Genomic DNA, 20,196 nt, shown 5'->3' with positions numbered 1-20,196 from the left:
CATTGCTGCTACTTACTTAAGGCCTCATCCACAAGGCCGTTGTGCGGCCGTTTCGTGCATTGGGGACCGCAATTTGAAGTCCCCAATCCACGGGCAACATCCGTGTTGCGGCCTGGACGGACAAGACCCATTCAACTCGAATAGGTCCGTGATCTGTCCACACAGTAAAAAAATACATGTTCTACATGTTTAGGACCCATTAAAGTGAATGCAGGGAGCACACGGCCGGTGCCCACATATTGCCATGTCTCTCTGATGTAGCCTACTGGTGGATGTCAGTATAGCACTGACAGAATAATATATTGCAGTGCAGTGCAATCAAAAGCTCAGCTATTGAAATCGCCTTGGGGGAGTAGTACATAGTTTAAAGAAAGTTAAAACAAAATTCCAGCCCCCAAGATCTCACAGGAAGCAGGCTATAATGCTGAGTTCACACGGGCGAGATTTCCGCACAGGTGCAATGCAGGAGGTGAACGCATTGCACCCGCACTGAATCTGGACCCATTCATTTCTATGGGGCTGTGCACATGAGCAGTGATTTTCACGCATCACTTATGCGTTGCGTGAAAATCGCAGCATGCTCTATATTGTGCGTTTATAACGCAACGCAGGCCCCATAGAAGTGAATGGGGCTGAGTGAAAATCGCAAGCATCCGCAAGCAAGTGCGGATGCGGTGCGATTTTCACGCATGGTTGCTAGGTGACAGTCTATTCACTGTATTATTTTCCCTTATAACATGGTTATAAGGGAAAATAATAGCATTCTGAATATAACCCTCAATTGACCACCTACTAAGCATTCTGTATTCAGAATGCTATTATTTTCCCTTATAACCATGTTATAAGGGAAAATAATAACATCTACACAACACCGAACCCAAACCTGAACTTCTGTAAAGAAGTTCGGGTCTGGGTACCACAGTCGGTTTTTTATCACGCGCGTGGAAAACACATTGCACCCGCATGATAAAAACTGAACATCGGAACGCAATCGAAAATCAAAACTGACTGCAATTGCGTACCTAATCACGCGGGTTTGCCGCAATACACCGGGACACATCCGGACCTAATCCGGACACGCTCGTGTGAACCCAGCCTAAGTGTATTACAGTGTGTATTATACTAACAGCCAATGCATTACCATACACAAGTATTTTAATGCATTGTAAAGAGGATCAGACCCCCAAAAGTTGAAGTCCCAGAGTGGGACAAAAAATAAAGTGAAAAAAGAAGTTAAAAAATAAAGTTTTACAAAAAAATTAAGTTTCAAGTAAAAAAAAGCATCCTTTTCCCAAAATAAAGTTAAAAAAATTGTAAACAATAGGGAAAAAAAGTTATATTAGGTATCGCCGCGTCTGTATCGACTGGCTCTATAGAAATATCACATGATCCACCCCGTCGGGTGAACGCCGTAAAACAAAATTAAAACTGTCAAAAAAGCCTTTTTCTGGTCACCTTGCCTTACAAAAAGTGTAATACCAAGTGATCAAAAAGTCTTATATCCCCCAAAATGGTACCAGTAAAACCGTCATCTCATCCAGCAGTGGTGAAATTTTTTATTTCAAACCAGTTTTTTTCGGGAAAATTAATGGGTGCCTGTAGACCTCCTTTTCCTGTATGGACTGAATTACGTAGTCGTGGGTTCTGCAGTAAACATAATGAAGATGCTGATGAAAACACACCAGCAGACTTTGCCTTTACCATCTATTAACAATTAAATCAAGCAGCTTCCATAAGTTGAACATTTTCACGTGTTTTTATCTGCTCCATCTGCATTCGATCTCCACAGCATACAATTGACATGACAGGAGAGCCTCTACTTTGGAGTCCAAGTCCAGTCTCTTAAAATCAGGAGTTCCATCAGAATTGTGCGTAACATTCGTGCTCCCTGTGCAAAGCCGTAACAAAAGGACTTCGTAGGCATACACATCAGAGGAAGCTGAAGCTGGTTGCCCCAATTTTAATTCAGGAGCAGTAAACAGATGTGGATGAACTCCGCTGCTTCGTATCTCTTGTGAAGTCAATGTCTCCAGCTATGCCCCTCTCGCGATTTGCAGAAAATACATTATTTTCATGTAGAGATCTAAGAATTATGTTGGAGGCATGTAGTGTATGCAAGCCATGTGCGATCTCTCTCATCACACTTACGCTGTTCTGCACCTGGTTTGCCTGGGCAAACGGAGTCACGCAGGGGAGGACTAGATCATCCATGGTACCAAACCAAAACTTTGACAAAAGAGAACGGTTTGTTCTGGCTACCTGCAACAGCTACTACTCTAATGCTGCCACCCACCTGATGCCACACATCTGATTCCAAGTGCTCCTTATTTCACCCACCATCTTCAGCAGGTACTGGTATTGCCACCCACCTCCACACTATGTAACCTTGCCACTCTGTGGCCTCCTGATGCTGCTGCCACCTCCACACTATGTTACCTTGCCACTATGTGGTATCCTGATACTTCTGCTACCTCTACAATATGTCACCTTGCCACTCTGTGGCATCCTGATGCTACCGCCACCTACACACTATGTCACCTTGCCCCTCTGTGGTCTCCTCATGCTGCTGCCACCTCCACACTATGTCACCTTGCCACTCTGTGGTCTCCTCATACTACTGCTACCTCCACAATATGTCACCTTGCCACTCTGTGGCATCCTGATGCTGCCGCCACCTACACACTATGTCACCTTGCCACTCTGTGGTCTCCTGATGCTGACGCCACTTCCACACTCTGTGATTGTGCCACTCTTTGGCCTCCTGATACTTCTGCCACCTTCAGACTCTGTTATTGGGCCACTCTGTGTTCTCCTCATGCAGCTTCCACCTAACCACTTCATGACTGGGCCTCTAGCCTTTTTGGCTTGGCTGACATCATCATTTATTTGACCCTCCTTCTGATCTGTCAGAAGGAAGGAAAAATAAGACGCACAACGGATCCTTTTTGTGTAGCAGCTGTAAGGCCTGTATGGTCGCATCAGAATTGGCTTATGATTTGGTAGCCAAAAGCAGGAGTGGGTACAAAACACAGAAGACTTGAATTTTCAGTTCATGTGTCATCTCTGTTTTGGATCCACTCCAGTTTTTTTTTACATTAGCAATACTGATGGATTACTGACCAAATGCTGACTGAGTGAAGGCAGATGCTCCACAGACAGGATCCGTTTTTTGTGGGTTATTGTTCTTACGGATCAGAGGCAAAATAATCAGTGACGTCACACAAACTTACTTCTGACACCCTTTTCACTCTGTTGGGTTTGCTCTACTTGTATAAGCATTTAATAGAACAGGTTCTGTAGACATCTATGTGGAATCCACCGAATATAGATTTTAAATGACGGCTTTCCTTTTCCTGGTGATGCAATGGTGCTCCAAACTAATGATGCACCCTAGTTACATTGAATCTTAAAGTAATATATATGTGAATGGGCACTCATACATTAGGAATCACATAAAGACAATAAAAAGACAATTTATTTGAATACAATAATCAATAATAGATAACATGTAATAAAAAATATTTTTTAAAATTATAACAATAAAAATTTATAAACAATGGTGATCTGATACACTGCCCTTTAATTGGCTTATATACCCTAGTGTAGGGCAACCTCGGATTGTACAGTATAACGGTATCAGTAAACCATTTGGGAAGTGTACGGGATCAGCAAGTTGGCTAGCATATACTGAACAAAGTATTAAAAGTCTCTTTTCGACAGTATATTAAAATATGAAAAATTAGGATAATGTCGCTATGATCAATAGGAACCAACCACTATGGCATCAGAGTGTTTGGAATTGCCGATTATATAGAATATTCATGTTATGTCCATCATACGGTGAAAAATAATAGGGCAATTAAATAATATTCATAATATAATAGAGAAGATGTGATTGTATATTCCAAAGAAAGTGAATTCATCCAATTACGTATTCCAAGACTGTCTCTATTATATTGTAGCAATTTTGCTTAATTATTTATCCAAATATTCTATTGTAGCAATTTTGCTTAATCACTTGTTCGAATGTTCTCGATGAGACATTATTGTATTATGATAATTGCCTATAAGGGTTATTCCAAATGTTCTATTCTTTTGTAAATGTTGTACTCACTGTTGTGGGATCTACATCCATCTGTGGCGTCCCACGTGGTGATTAGGCTGGTAAGCTTACCTCCATTGATGTGGTGTATAAGTATGAGAAGAAAGGTTAGAAATTTCTTACGTAGATTAGTTGCAGTGAATGTTCAGCATCTCATATATCCCAATCTGTTATGAAGTAGTATGCTGGTTGTCTATGGCACCTCCGATGTTTCAGCTGACTGGGCTGTGGATTGCAGAGTATAGTCTGCGTCCCATGTGTTTCAGATCTTTCAGACGCTCGTGGTGAGGATCAGCTGACTATCAGCTCCTTCAGGGTCCAGTTGTGTCATCCGAGCTTGAATACCTTTATCTTCGCTATGTTTTTTCAGTGAAGTGCTTCACAAATTTTTCAATATAGGGTTACGTACCACTTCAATGGATATTACTTATGATGTTCACGGCTTCTATATCGGATTTGCAAGTGTATAAAGCACTCCAGACACGTTTCGGAGTATCCCCTTACTCCTTCATCGGTGGCTTCACTTGCTATGAAAAGACGGCCGGGTTTTATACCGATGCATCTCAGGATATATAGAAAAATTGGACCGGATTTTGAAGTGTAAAAATCACAAATCCCAGTCTATTGCGGTTCCCATGCGGTTTTTCGGGTACTCATGCGTTTTTTGCTATTCAGTATATATGCCAACTGAAATATACTTCCAATAACTTATATTAAGTTATTGGAAGTATATTTCCAATAACTTAACTCTGGCCTCTTCTTCAGTACTATATTTCCACTGCACTGATCTCCAGACAGCAATTGGCCGAAGGACTACCCTGTGACACAGCACTTCATCAGGGCCATAACTATAGATTCGGACTATTTGCCAAACTCTGACAAGAAATTTGATTTGTTACGAATTAATTTGCCACAAATCGCTATAAATCAGGTATATCCAGGCCACTCTGCCTAATCATATTCATCCCACTTGGTGGCCCGATCTCAGTGTGAAGGTTTGGAAGATTGAAGGAGAGTGTATTACAGTGTGCATTATGTTCTAGTGCACCCACATTCATAGTTAATCAATTCTGTGCCCTAAATACTGCAGGCAGGTATTTATCACCGTCTACATCACTGTGCAGTGTACCAAGATTCATAGATGATCCCTTCTGTTAAACAAAAAGAAAAGCATACAGCATCCTTCAGTAAAGGCAAAAACCTAATGCGTGCTCCTGTAGGAGCGGTGTCCAAATAGCTGCTTAGTGGAACAAATTAAAGAAACGGAGGCAGCGCCAATAAAGTAGTAAAAAAAAAAAGTTTTTTAAATGCATGTTGTGGCAGTCCAAGCACATGGTTTAATCCCTTTTATCAGCTGTAGATATACTGTGCATCAATATTACCGGTCACTGCTAGTGTGAGCGGCAGGGGTCATATTCGAATTTGCAATATTTCACGAATATTTTGTAAAATATTCGTTGAATATTCGCGAATTCGAATATTTGTTATATTCTACTATTTTTTTTACTAAAAAAATCGGCAAGGTAATGATTGTGTAATATGCAAATTTTCGTAATTCGAATTCAAATTTTTTTTTGCAAATTTTTCAACTTACAACTATTAGACATAGATTATAGCACTATATTAGCTAAATTGCTCTATATTTGGTATTTTTTTCGAATATTTGCTATATTGCTATAACTTTGTTTTTTCGAATATTTGTAATATTCTAAAACAAGAATATATAGCAATATAGAATTACGAATATATATAACTATATTCAAAATATTCGTGAATTTTCGAAGTACCTATATTCGCGATAAAAATTTGAAATTCGAATATTCGTGATCAACACTAGTCACTGCTGCCATCAGGTCTAATTTATCGCTGTGGAGTTAACTATGCAGTGCACCAAGATTCAAGTAGTGGCCTCTTAACAGAGTGTGGAGCGTGGCAGCAGCAGTGGCAGTAACAGTGACAATAATTGTAAGCCAAAACAAGGAGATAAAATGTAATAGAAATATTTGCATTTCTTCTGTGTTTTGTACCTATTCCTGCTTTTGGCTTACAAATACTGATCAGATACTAATAATAAAAAAACTGCATGCAGGACTTTAATGACCTCTTTCACATGATCAGTATTTGGTCAGTATTTTGCATCAGTATTTGCTCAGTATTTGTAATCCAAAAACAGGAGTGGGTCCAAAACAAAGATAAAATGTAATTGAAATATTTGCATCTCATATGTGTCTTGAACCCACTACTGCTTTTGGCTTTCAAATTCAGATCAAATACTAACCAGGTGAAAGAGGCATTATAGATGCTAAAAATCATATTTTTTTTGTTCTTCTGACAGATCAGAAGAACAAAAAAATAAAAGGGGATTTCAAAACAGACAAACATGTTGATAACAGATAAGGATGGGGGCCCACAGCAGTGGCAGTAGCAGGGACAATAGTGGCCCTATGACATAGTGGGGAGAGGGGACAGCAGCAGTGGCAAGCAGCAAAAAATGATGTAAGATAATAGTAGTAGCAGAACCCAAAAACAGTAGTGTGATAGCAAGGCCCAGTGGCATGCACATCCTTTTAGAAATGTAACATGTACATATCAGTAGGCCAAGAAGCCCCATTGTAGGAATGGCAGTTTAGGCTATAGGTGGGTGGCAGCATCAGAAAGGTGACAGCAGCAGGTGGACAGAAGTAACGGCCCATTTTGCATACTATTCCGATGAGGCAGCACACTACAGTATGATTATTAGGGGCAGAATGATTTATTCTTTTGCATCAGGCATCGCCGTTTGAAAGTCTGGGTTGATCGAGGCCTGCTTTACCTTTATGAATGTTAGTCTCTCAACATTTTGGGAGAAAAAGCAAGTTTTCTTAGGGGTAATTATGCCCCCTGACGTACTGAACACTTGTTCTGATGCCACACTACTGGCTGGGTGACAGGGTGCAATCCAAGTATGCCACCCCCTGCTAGTTGAGGTTCTGTTGCATGTCTGTCTGCTGCTGGGTGGTTTCCTCAGTAGGCAACTGAAGAAAACTGCTCATCATAGACTCCAGATGGAAGTTTCTGCATATGGAGCTGGTGCCGTTACCTTCTCCTCCAACAGTCATCGCAGTGGAATGTGAGAACAGAGGATTCCCCCTGGTCAGAGAACTTCTTGAGGATGAGCGACGGAGCTCGTAGGCAGTGACCAACTGACTACACAGCATGTCTCTATAATAGTCCATTTTTGCATGCTGCTCAGGTCTAAAAAAAGTCCCCATTTTTGACCGGTAGCAAGGGTCTAACAATATGGATAGCCAGTAGTCATCCCTCCACTGAACCCTGACTATGCGGCTGTCACTACACAAACCTGACAGCACGCATCTGGCCATTTGCAAAAGGGACTCTGAGAGCCTCCATCTCCACTGCATAATGCCACAGTCTGTCAGGGTCATCTGCAGTGTCTTCATCGTCACCGTCCAGCTCCTCCTGCTCCTCTCCTGTTGCTTAGACAGATAAGCCACCTAGTTGTATATAAAATTCCTGCTTTTATGAACCCCTGCACTGCTAAAGTTTTCCTCCCGAGTAGGATACGGTGTACCCTTCCGTGTTTGGCTGCAGATCTCCCACTGCTTCCACCCTGCTGTCTTATGGGCATGCTTCCAACTTGCTGTCTCACAGGCATGCTGCCATCCTCTTCTCCTGATGGTGACAATGCCCCCTCTTCATCCAGCTCCCACATGCAATCCGCTACATCATCTACATCTGTTTGGTCATCACTTGTGTCATTTTCACCTGTCTCTTGCACACCTCCCTCACCTCTAGCAACATGTGCTCCCACCTTACTGTCATCATCGGTAGTTGCATGCTTAGAGGAGTCTGCAGCGGACTTCTCCTCCAAGTCTGAAAAGCGGAGCAGAGCCGGCAGCTATCAATACTTGGCTAGCAGAAGGAGCAGCAAAAGCAATAGGCAGGTTCAGGACAGGTGAGGGCACAGAAGCAGTTCCTGGGCTATGCCAACTAAACATGGTGTCAGAGGAACCCATCGATTCCTGGCTGGGTATATCTGTTGTCACCTGATACTGAACAGTCAACTATTCCAGTACAGCTGGATTGTTGGAGAAAATACAACTGCTGGATGACAGTGGCAGCTCTGGCCTATTGCTGTGGCTGCTGCTACCACCACCTCTTCTTCTGCTGCTACTTGTGCCAGCTACAGCTACATTTTTGCCACTGCCCATTCCTTCGGAATGCTGTTGGCCATAGTGTACCGTAACTGTATCAATAATGTAACAGATTAAAGGGTTTCTACCACATCATTTTGACAAATTTAGCTGTCAGACACTAGTGATCCGCTAGTGTCTGCTCTACCAAACAATGCTATTATAATAGCTTTTTGTGCAGCCGTTTCCATAAAAAACGAACTTTTATTGATATGCTAATGAACCTCTAGGTGCTATGCGGGCGTCTTTTCAGCATCTAGAGGCTCGGTCTACCTTCACAAAATGCCGCCCAGCACGTCCCTCCAGCCCGGCCATCTCCTCTGGAATGCGATCCTACCTCTGAGTCAGCGGACGAATTCTCGCGCCTGCGCTGTGTGCGCGTCTGTCTTCGGCGCAGGCGCAGTGAATGTCTGACCGCTGCCTGCACAGACATCTCGGTCATCGGCACAGGCGCAGTGAATGTCTGACCGCTCCATGCACAGACATCTCCATTGCGCCTGCACCAATGACCGAGATGTCTGGAAATGGCTGCACAAAAAGCTATTATAAAAGCATTGTTTGGTAGAGCAGACACTAGCGGATCGCTAGTGTCTGACAGCTAAATTTGTCAAAACGATGTGATAGGAACCCTTTAACTAAGAATGTGGCAGCAATTCAACAAGATGCACATGGCAATATATTTAACAGCCCTTTAATACTAAGGCACATTAATTCTATGTATAAACTAACAAATTAACGGGGATTGTAACAGCAGTTAAACAAGATGCAACAGTGATATATAAGACCACCCTTTAATACTGAGGCACAGTAATTATATATATAAACTAACAGATTAACGGGGATTGTAGCAGCAGTCCAACAAGATTATTGCACTCAATCGGCACTGTCTCTGCAGTTTCCCTATGTTCTTCCTGTGCTCTCCCTACAAAATCTAAAAACTCTCTCTACACTGTCCCTGCACTCTTCCTATCCAATATTCTCATATTAATAGCTTTCAAAAACACTCTCCCTAGCGCTTGTCACATCTTTCCCTAAGCTCAGCTCACAGAGACTGGGCGGGATAAGGCTTTTATAGGGTTTTGACATCACAGGGGATGGTTATCTGCTGATTGGCTGCACAGCATTATGGGTGATCTTGCATTCACAGACTTCTTATTTTCATTTTGTAGCATGTTTAGCCGCCATTTTACAAAAAAATGATTTGTTACCACAAAGCGCAAGGAAATTTGTGGCAAATCAAATTTTTCCTAAACTTCAAATTGAATAACACTCAACACTAGCCACTTCTGCTCCCAGCTTCTACACCGACTCCTCAGTGGGTCACTGCATGATGTTAAAGTAGTGGCTACTAATATGTTCTGGTCATGATCACACTGGCGGAACTGTGCAAGTTGTGTTGTTAAATGCTCATAGTATCTCTGAATGTTATTACTTGTAATCAGCATAGCAGAAAGACAGTATCTGATGGATATTCTGCTTGGGCCTAGATTGTTACAGTAATAAATGACCATATGTCCATAACATTCATGATCTCCAAAAAAAAAATGGGACAGACTGAATCAAGTGTTAATTGAACAATTTTGCACTTCAGTGAGTTCCGCAAATGCGACATCAGATGATAAATAGGAAAGTTGGCAAAAAACTTACTGCCTGCACCTTTGCGATCCGACTGCTCCTGAGGGCAACAGCGATAAGAAGACGTCGCTGGGCTCTGCGCATGCCTAGTGACACTTTGAAGCTGTTGCCCTCAGGAGCGGTCGGATCGCACAGGCGCAGGCAGTAGGCGGTACTGCGCCTGCGCGAGATTTCAGCCGGACTAACTGAAGATTCAAGGTGTCTGGCTTGAATGAATTAACTGACGTGGCAGAGGGGGTGGCACCATTAAACTAGACTGTGGGACGTTACTACATAGCGAGGAGGCGTGCTTGGGCTATAAACTAAGGTGGGCTAGGCACTGCAGGGGGGTGTTACTGGGCTCAGAGGGAGAAGAATAACGCCCCTCTGGGCACCTTCAGGGTTCATTTGCATAACACAAAGATTGCTTTTTTTAGCAAAATGAAAGCATGAATATAAGAAAGAAAACCACTGCAGGAGATAAGGTATTTTAATTAAACATGGCAATGGTGAGCGCTTAATATGGTCAAACTAGGTGACAGATTCCCTTTAAGCCTGCAGCTGCACATGAACATGGCATGGAACAAGCACAAACTAATTCTAAGGGAGGGTTTACACATTGTTTTTATGTTGCTTTTTTAAAAATGCATTGTGTTGTTTAATTATGTTAACGTGTACCTAAATAAACCTTTCCATATACTTTATTAAAGTGCATCTGTCAGCAGATTTGTACCTATGAAACTCGCTGACATGTTACATGTGCAGTTGGCAGCTGAAGGCATCTGTGTTTGTCCAATGTTCATATACAGTGATGAGCGAAATTATGGAAAATTCTATTTGGCTGCTTTGCCAAATTTCACAAATAAATTGTATTTGTGACAAATTACTTAGTCATGAAGCACATTCCTTTGTATGCAGCGGGTGCAGTGACAAGGAACATCGATCGTGCAGCCCTCGTCATTGAACCCCCCTGATGCCGCGTTAATCACTGCATCTGTTCTTCCATTGAGGCCTTCCAGGGGTTAATCAGGTTAAAAAAAATATACACATACCTTATCCAGTTTCTCGTGGGCAGGCCATTGAGGCCATCTTGATTGAAGACACCGAACAAAATCTCACTGATGACATCACCGTGCCTGGGTAGCCGCTTGTGTGGTAACATAGTATATAAGGCCGAAAAAAATGACATTTGTCCATGCAGTTTGGTCTGCTATCCTGCAAGTTGATCCAGAGGAAGGCAAAAAAAAAAGTGAGGTAGAAGGCAATTTTCCCCTCTTTAGGGGAATCAGGCAATCAGAATAATTCCCTGGATCTGCAGCGTCCCACTACGTGTGTGTGGGCACTGCTTTAAAGCACTTTTTTATCTTAACAATTGTATTGTGCAGTATTGTATGACTTTGTATTAATGTATCTGCAAAATCCCTGTTACCAGGCAGATTAGGTGTAATTTATACATCCCACCACTAGATGGGGATAAAACTTAGGTTCTATATATACCTAGGTCAGGCCTAGTAAGGGATAGGAGACAGGACAGTGTTGAGTTCAGTTGAGATCAGTGAGTAGTAGACTGATGCTGAGAGTGAAAGAGTGCAGATCTAGCACTTCTGCTCTGATGAAAGTTTAGTCCAGAAAGGGACAAGGAAAAAGGACTTATCTATCCAAAGGATAAAAACCACAAATCAGGCATCGAGGACCTTTGGGATATTCAGGTGAAGGATACCATAGCCTCCGGATACCTCACCAAATTACACTGATATAGAAAATATCCGGCTAAGCTCCAAGTCAAGCCTAAGAAGCCTAGAAACAGAGGGTTTGCAGAATCAACTCTGGTAACATCAAGAGACTGTATTTTTGTACTGCTGCAACCAAAGTCATCAGCAGTAAAAGTTGTGAGTTGAATCTTACCACTGTCTACCTCATTATTACCACTATTGGTTGTACCACAATTAACGGTACTGGCGTCACGACAAAAACCATCAAGGGACTCAGCCGCAACAAGCACCCTAAGCACCCCTAACATCAAGGGCACCTCAACCACCATCTTGGCTGATGCTTCCTTACCACAGAGCGTGCCCCGGAGGATTTCGTGCTGTCCACCTCAACACTGTGCTGCCAGCCCAGGGAGGCTTTCTGCTAACCGTGAGTAAACTGATGAACTGTGTGTTATAATTTGGCCCCTCATCGGTCCACCGTGCACCTCACATTTTGCCCCTGCGCTACTGTCTGGCTGCATATCAACGACCCCTCTCTAGTAGCTATAGCCTGTAATATTATTACACTCCAGAAATACATCCAGGCCCCTCTTGAATTCCTTTATTGTACTCACCATCACCACCTCCTCAGGCAGAGAGTTCCATAGTCTCACTGCTCTTACCGTAAAGAATCCTCTTCTATGTTTTTGTACAAACCTTCTTTCCTCCAGACGCAGAGGATGTCCCCTCGTCACAGTCACAGTCCTGGGGATAAACAGATGATGGGATAGATCTCTGTACTGACCCCTGATATATTTATACATAGTAATTAGATCTCCCCTCAGTCGTCTTTTTTCTAAAGTGAACATTTTGATAATCTTTCAGGGTACTGTAGTTGCCCCATTCCAGTTCTTACTTTAGTTGCCCTCCTCTGAACCCTCTCCAGCTCTGCTATGTCTGCCTTGTTTACAGGAGCCCAGAACTGTACACAGTACTCCATGGGTGGGCTGACTAGCGATTTGTAAAGTGGTAGGACTATATTCTTCTCACGGGCATCTATGCCCCTTTTGATGCAACCCATTATCTTATTGGCCTTGGCAGCAGCTGCCTGACACTGTTTTTTGCAGCTTAGTTTGCTGTTTATTAAAATTCCTAGGTCCTTTTCCATGTCAGTTTTACCATTTAGTATGTACGGGTGACTTGCATTATTCCTTCCCATGTGCATAACCTTACATATGTCAGTGTTAAACCTCATCTGCCACTTATCTGCCTAAGCCTTCAATATATCCAGATCCCTCTGTAGTAGTATACTGTCCTCTTCAGTGTTAATTACTTTACACAGTTTAGTGTCATCTGCGAAAATTGATACTTTACTATGCAAGCCTTCTACAAGATCATTAATAAATATATTGAAGAGAATAGGGCCCAATACTGACCCCTGAGGTACCCCACTAGTGACAGTGACCCAATCTGAGTCTGTACCGTTAATAACCACCCTCTATTTTCTATCATTAAGTCAGTTACTTACCCACATATTTAGACGTTTTCTCCCAGTCCAAGCATTCTCATTTTATATGCTAACCTTTTATGTGGTACAGTGTCAAATGCTTTGGAGAAGTCCACATACACGACATCCATTGATTCGCCGCTGTCAAGTCTAGAACTTACCTCCTCATAGAAACTGATTAAATTAGTTTGGCATGACCGATCCCTCATGAAGCCATGCTGATATGGTGTTTTTTGCTTATTTCCGTTGAGATGCTCTAAGATCGCATCTAGAAAACCTTCAAACAGTTTACCCACAACAGATGTTAAACTTACCGGCCTATAGTTTCCAAGCTCTGTTTTTGGGCCCTTTTTGAATCTTGGCACCACATTTGCTATCCGCCAATCCTGTGGGACATTCCCTGTCAGTATAGAGTCCGCAAATATCAGAAATAAGGGTCTGGCTATGACATTGCTTAATTCTCTTAGGATACGGGGGTGTATGCCATCCGGTCCTGGCGATTTGTCTATTTTAATCTTTTTAAGTTGCTGTTGTTCTTCTTCCTGGGTCAGACAGGACATTTTAAATGGGGAATTTATTTTTACATTCTGCATGTCATCTGACAGTTTATTTTCCTCAGTGAATACATTGGAGAAAAAAATATTTAACAGCTTTGCTTTCTCCTCGTCGCTCTCTGCGACTCCCCCATCATTACTCTTTAACGGGCCGACACCTTCAGATTTATACTTTTTTACATTTATATAATTGAAGAACACCCCATACAAGATTTCACTCGGTATCTTCAATCAAGATGGTTGCAATGGCCTCCCCGCAAGCAAATGGATGAGGTGAGTACGTTAGATTTTTTTTAACCACCATTTCATGAAAAATTGATTTGTTACCACGAAGCACTAGGAAATTCAGCTTTACCGTGAATCAAATTTTTCCTGAAATTTGGATTGAAGTCAATTTGTTTGGCTTCAACTCGCTCAACACTATTCATATGTACTGCACGGGGGCCACTGTGCTGTTTTTCTGGCGGGTTGATGAAGCCCAGTGCTAGGTATGGCATAGTCAGGCAGCAGGGGTGCTGTTTGGCGGCTGGGTCCCGCCTCCTGTCAGATTGGCGCCACAGTGTTGGTGGTTGCCGTGCAGCGCGGCGCCAATTTTAGAGTAGGACCCACTTGTAGAGGCAACCTTGGCGTGGTGAGTGGGCTTATGCCTTTTGATCAAAATGTACACTAATGCCTCATTTAGCATGTAGCATAGGAGGCAGTACACATGTGCTATTTAGTGCTGTTTCTTCAAAATAAGCAGGGATGAGATCAAAGCATAGCAGCTGGATGTGCAATTATTTACTTTTTTACATAACTATTCATATGTGCCTGATGTTTTCACTGCCTGGCCCTGCTAATCAATTTGGAAAGGGTGTAGCAATTGCAGAGAGAGCTGAGCCTCTAGGTATAGCAGCAACACCCCTGTTGCTTCAAGAAGCTCATTTGCATATATTAAAACATAATTTTTCTCAGAAATGTGGGCACATATGAACATGGGACCAACACAGATGCCTTCAGTTGCCAATCACACATGCATAAGGTCAGCCAGTTTCATAGCTACAAATCTGCTGACAGATGCCCTTTAAATCTTATTTTTAAATACCATAAAATAAATTTTCCTAATAAACTAAATTTTTTAAAAGTTTTCCCAATATTTTCAACATTAGAATCCGTTCTCTCATACAGCGTTGTGTATGGGAGTACGGACCCAGCACTGAACAGGACGGAGCATGACTGTATCTGCCTGTACCAGCACTGCTCTCCTAAAGCCTGCCATAATTGGGCTACGGGCACAGGCAGAGGAGTGATGTATTATGTGAGCTCCTGCCCTGCGCTCACTCGCTCCGCTCTAATAGCTGCACAGGCAGAGTAGGAAAGGCGAGTATATGTCTGTAAATGTAGTTGAATAAATATAATCGCCTGATGCCTTTAATTATGTTACGATACAGAACAGGAGCAGATTTTTCCCGTATGACTGTGGAGGCTCCAGTCCTGGTTTTGGCTCTCAAATCACTGATCGAAATTCCTGACCAAAACACTGACGAGTGAATGAGGATTAAGGCGACCTGCACACTTTGTGGAATGCATATGTTTTTTTCTGTACATTTACTGGTGCAGAAAAACTTTAGTGTATTACAGTTCCAGCAAAGTGTATGAAATCACAACAATTTTCTGACAATAATGCAGTCAAAGAGGTGGTAACCAGGAGGGTTCCTGCAGCATCAAGAAGTCTTGTTCTATTCTGAGGGCATCCAATTACTGGAGGTGAAATGGAATACGTGTGTTGAAGTCAAGGGGTATTACATTGAAAAGTAGTAAGTTCAATTTTTCAGATTTTTTTTTTTTCATATTCAGGTAGATAACTTAGTGAACACCCCTCATATCTTACTCTCAATCTACTCCCATATTGGTATGACCACCCTTTCTCTCCCCAGATCCTAGTTTAAAAGCTCCTCTAGCTGCACCATTAAGGTACAGCCCATCCCTACCGTAGAGCCTGGTTGTGCCCACCACAACCAATGAGAGGGGCAGCGATATTTAAAGAGTGCTCTCCACTCCCATAACAGGTCCTTCATTTACATTTCTCATTCCATTTAAATCCACTCCTTACTGCAAAAACTGCTTGAAAACGGACACAAAAACATTGTGTGAAATCTCCCTTGGAGATCTTGTGAATCTGTGAGACAGGTGTATACTATGTATCAACTATACAATTTGATGGTTTTATAATGTGATGGCATGGCTCTGCTATAAGCATGATGACTAGTTAGCCACACCTAGGATTGATGTATATGGGTGACAATGTATACATACATGTCCCTTTTCTTGCATATTTATGTATGAGCTAACCACAAATACATTGTGCCAACCTATAATTTGAATTGGGGTGGGAATTTTTTAGACCTGGGCCTTTGGAGGTGGGGTTTGTCCATACTGAATATATGTAAGATTTTTTATCCTGATTACTTTTTATGATGAAATAAAGGATGTTTTTATATTTGATTTATGGTGTTGTGTATTTGGCGGGTTGTGCATTCTCACAACACAGTAATCTCTATCTTGATGTTTGGTGTTCTAAGATTCATAGCTATCAAAAGTTGCACAGGGTTTATTATATTTGGCACATTCTACTCCAGTTTTTCTCCCCTACTGGAGTGAGTTTGTGACTTTTTGTAGCCTTTCAAAAATCTCTCAGTTATAAATCTGGAGTGAAACATAGCCAACAACAACACTCCCCAACCCACTTTTCAAAACTGAATAGAGTGGTGAAAAATGCAAAGTGTAAAATTATTTGTGGATGTAACCCCGGAAAGATGTAAAAACTTTTGCTACCTTTTGAGGCTAGAATTCTTCAGTGCACGACTTGATAAATTACCCCTTAAAACTTTTTATAGTACTTTTGTTTTAAAATATTGAACTGGCTTATATGCAATCTTGTGCAATGCAGATGTCAACTAATAGCATAAATGAAAAGTAGTGCAAAAAGTCTCGGTGTAGCTCCAGCCTTAGGGATATTCAGTGTGAGACATATTCTCCCTGTATGTCACAGACGTACTGAGACATACGGACATTCCCGCAACGGGTGGAAGGAGATCTGTGAGACTGGCAACACATGGTTTGATTTAACATGTTTTCCTTTTGGATAAAATTGTCTCTGTTGTTTCTGGTGCTTGCCACACTTTCTTTCCCCTGGTTTGGCTATTGTGGTCATTTTACCTTCTCGATTTATTGTTGTTTCTCCCACTATGCTATGCGGTTTATAGCTTCTGTTGAACTTGTGGTTAGCTTGTGTTTGGTTCTCGGCTGAGTTCCTGGTGCTACCAAAGCTTAATTGAAGATAAGTGTTTCTTTCCCTTTTGTATTTTGTTTATATATACAGTATATGTGTATGTTGCCTTTTGCTGTTATTTGTTATGAGGCCTGAAGTAGACTCCTATTCGTCCTTCCCTTTGTAGGAACAGGTAGACTCAGTCCAGACATTAGTTCCAGGGTCCTATAGGATGAGATAGGATTCTAGGCATCCGGTGTATGAACTTGCCTACCTTTGGGGCCTGTTCAAACTAGTAGTCTGTCAGGACTGGAGTTAGGGTTTTCTCTAGGAGGTGTCCATTTTCCTTCCCTAGTTTCTAGGCCTTATTTCTGTATCCCCTTTACCCTCCTAATGCTCGGTGTGGTGTTTTCCTCCTACACACGAGCGTGACATCTGTACAGTTCACATCTCACCAAAAGACAAAGTTATCTGTAAAACCCAGCACAGAATTTGTAAAATAGAGGAAATTCATGGGCAGCTGTTGTGCGTGCTCATTAGTGGAGCGTCCAGGTGTAGCATGCTGGTTATTGTTAATTTAACAGCTGATCAAACACCATTGTGGAGGCAGTCAGAACAATGCAGGCGTGCAGGGTGCATTTATACACACAGAAATGAATTCATACGAGTTTCTGAGCTTTAGACTTCACATACTTTTATATTTTTATACATTTTTCAAGTATGGAGATTACATAGTCAAGATGGCGGCAGCAATTTCCTGTTATAAATCTTATTATTATAACCTTTGTAGAAATAATGCGGGTAAAAAATATTTTTATGCCAGTTTTTGATGAAAAAATATTTTCAAGACCCCTTTTTGTGACTTTTTTACACCTACATCCTCGCCACTTGGGACAGGGAGGGGCATGGCGGGGGCTAGTCTGGCCCCAGCAAAATTACTAACATTTATGCCTATAAACAGGAATCATAGTAGTTTTTAACTTCAGACGCACAGGCGGTCATTTATCATAACTGCAATAAAGGAAAAGTGGTTTAGTTGCCTATAGCAACCAGATTCCACCTTTTATTTTTCTATCCTCCTTTGAAAATGAAAGGTGGAATCTGATTGGTTGCTATGAGCAACTAAGAGTTTTCAATTAAACCAGTTTTGATAAATCTCCCTCATAGACTGACATAGATGTGCCTAACCTATGATGAGGCGCACGACTCATCATAAATTTGACAAATCCTCCAGCAGCGCACGGTGGGAAACAAAGATCGGTGTAAAAAGCCAGTCTTTGTAAATTACCTCCAACATCTTCTAAATGCTACATTCACATGTCAATGATTTTCCACAACTGGATTTCTACAGTGTATTTATTTGAGATTTTTGGTGCAATATTGTATTGCAAAAGGTGAAATCCATGGTGGGTGTTCACAGCATAAAGTGACAATTAAATCAACCCTGCAGATCAATTTATGCTGCAGATTATTATTTTTTATTCCAAGTAGTGGAAATTTCTTAAAATTCTATCCACTTTGATGCTACTGTAAAACTGCAGGTTTGTTCTATGCACAGAGACACAGAAGCAAATGCTACATGTTAATATAACCTTAAGAAATGTTGGGCCTTTTACAGGGGCTGATTGGGAACCCAAAGTGGCCTTGGAATTTTTTTTTTTAAATGGCCCCATATTGTTGACGGACCCAAACTGGTAGATGGTGTGACCAAGCCAAGTACTGTAGACAGGGTTTTTCCTTTCTTTCTTTTTTGCCTGAATTAATATGATTTTGGAAAGTACAGTTAGGTCCATAAATATTGGGACATCAACACAATTCTAACATTTTTGGCTCTATACACCAACACAATGGTTTTGAAATGAAACTGCAGACTGTCAGCTTTACTTTTTAGGGTATTTACATCCAAATCAGGTGAACGGTGTAGGAATTACAGCAATTTGCATATGTGCCTCCCACTTGTTAAGGGACCAAAAGTAATGGGACATAATAATGATCATAATTCAAACTTTCAATTTTTAATACTTGGCTGCAAATCCTTTGCAGTCAATTACAGCCTGAAGTCTGGAACACATAGACATCACCAGACTCTGGGCTTCATCCCTGGTGATGCTCTTCCAGGCCTCTACTGCAACTGTCTTCAGTTCCTGCTTGTTCTTGGGGCATTTTCCCTTCAGTTTTGTCTTCAGCAAGTGAAATGCATGCTCAATCGGATTCAGGTCAGTGTCACAACCAGACAGCTGAGAAGCTCTGACAGAGGCCTTTCAGAACCTCCTCCTTGAGTTCTGTGTTGTGGTATTCAGCTCCTCCTCTCATTAGCGTCTCTCAGCTGTTATGTGTTGGACTAATTGTTTCCCTTTAAATTCTTCCCCAGAATGCTTTTCTGGGCGGCTTATATTTCTTCCTGGAGTATGTGTGCATGCCCATCTGGTTCTCCTCTCCTCTACTAAGTTAAGTGTTATACTGTTATCTGTTATTTTCTGTTTGCTGGATCCCAGGTGACCCTGACTCCCTCCGTGTCTGGTGTAGGGAGCCGGTGGTCGTGTCCCCTCACTATTGCAGGGTGCTCAGGGATTATATAGTCAAGGTACGTGGATATGCATACCTCCACCATTCGGATCTATGCATAGGCTGAGCAGCCAGGGAAAGTCCCAGGTCTTCTACAGGGATCCCCCTTTTGTTCCTTAGCTTCTGGATCCAGCGAGTCATTTATGCATGTTGTTTTGCCTTGTTTCCTGTACACCGTCCGTGACAGTCAGGTGATTGACTTGGCCATTGCATAACATTCCACTTCTTTCCCTTAAAAAACTCTTTGGTTGCTTTTGCAGTATGCTTTGGGTCATTGTCCATCTGCACTGTGAAGCACCGTCCAATGAGTTCTGAAGCATTTGGCTGAATATGAGCAGATAATATTGCCCGAAACACTTCAGAATTCATCCTTCTGCTTTTGTCAGCAGTCACATTATCAATAAATACAAGAGAACCAGTTCCATTGGCAGCCATACATGCCTACGCAATGACACTACCACCACCATGCTTCACTGATGAGGTGGTATGCTTAGGATCATGAGCAGTTCCTTTCCTTCTCCATACTTTTCTCTCCCATCACTCTGGTACAAGTTGATCTTGGTCTCATCTGTTCATAGGATCTTGTTCCAGAACCGTGAAGGCTTTTTTAGATGTCGTTTGGCAAACTGTAATCTGGCCTTCCTGTTTTTGAGGCTCGCCAATGGTTTACATCTTGTGGTGAACCCCCTGTATTCACTCTGGTGAAGTCTTCTCTTGATT

This window comes from Bufo gargarizans, chromosome 3 (assembly GCF_014858855.1).
Source record: "Bufo gargarizans isolate SCDJY-AF-19 chromosome 3, ASM1485885v1, whole genome shotgun sequence".
NCBI classification, from domain to species: Eukaryota; Metazoa; Chordata; class Amphibia; order Anura; family Bufonidae; genus Bufo; species Bufo gargarizans.
Note: the sequence above shows the minus strand (reverse complement) of the source record.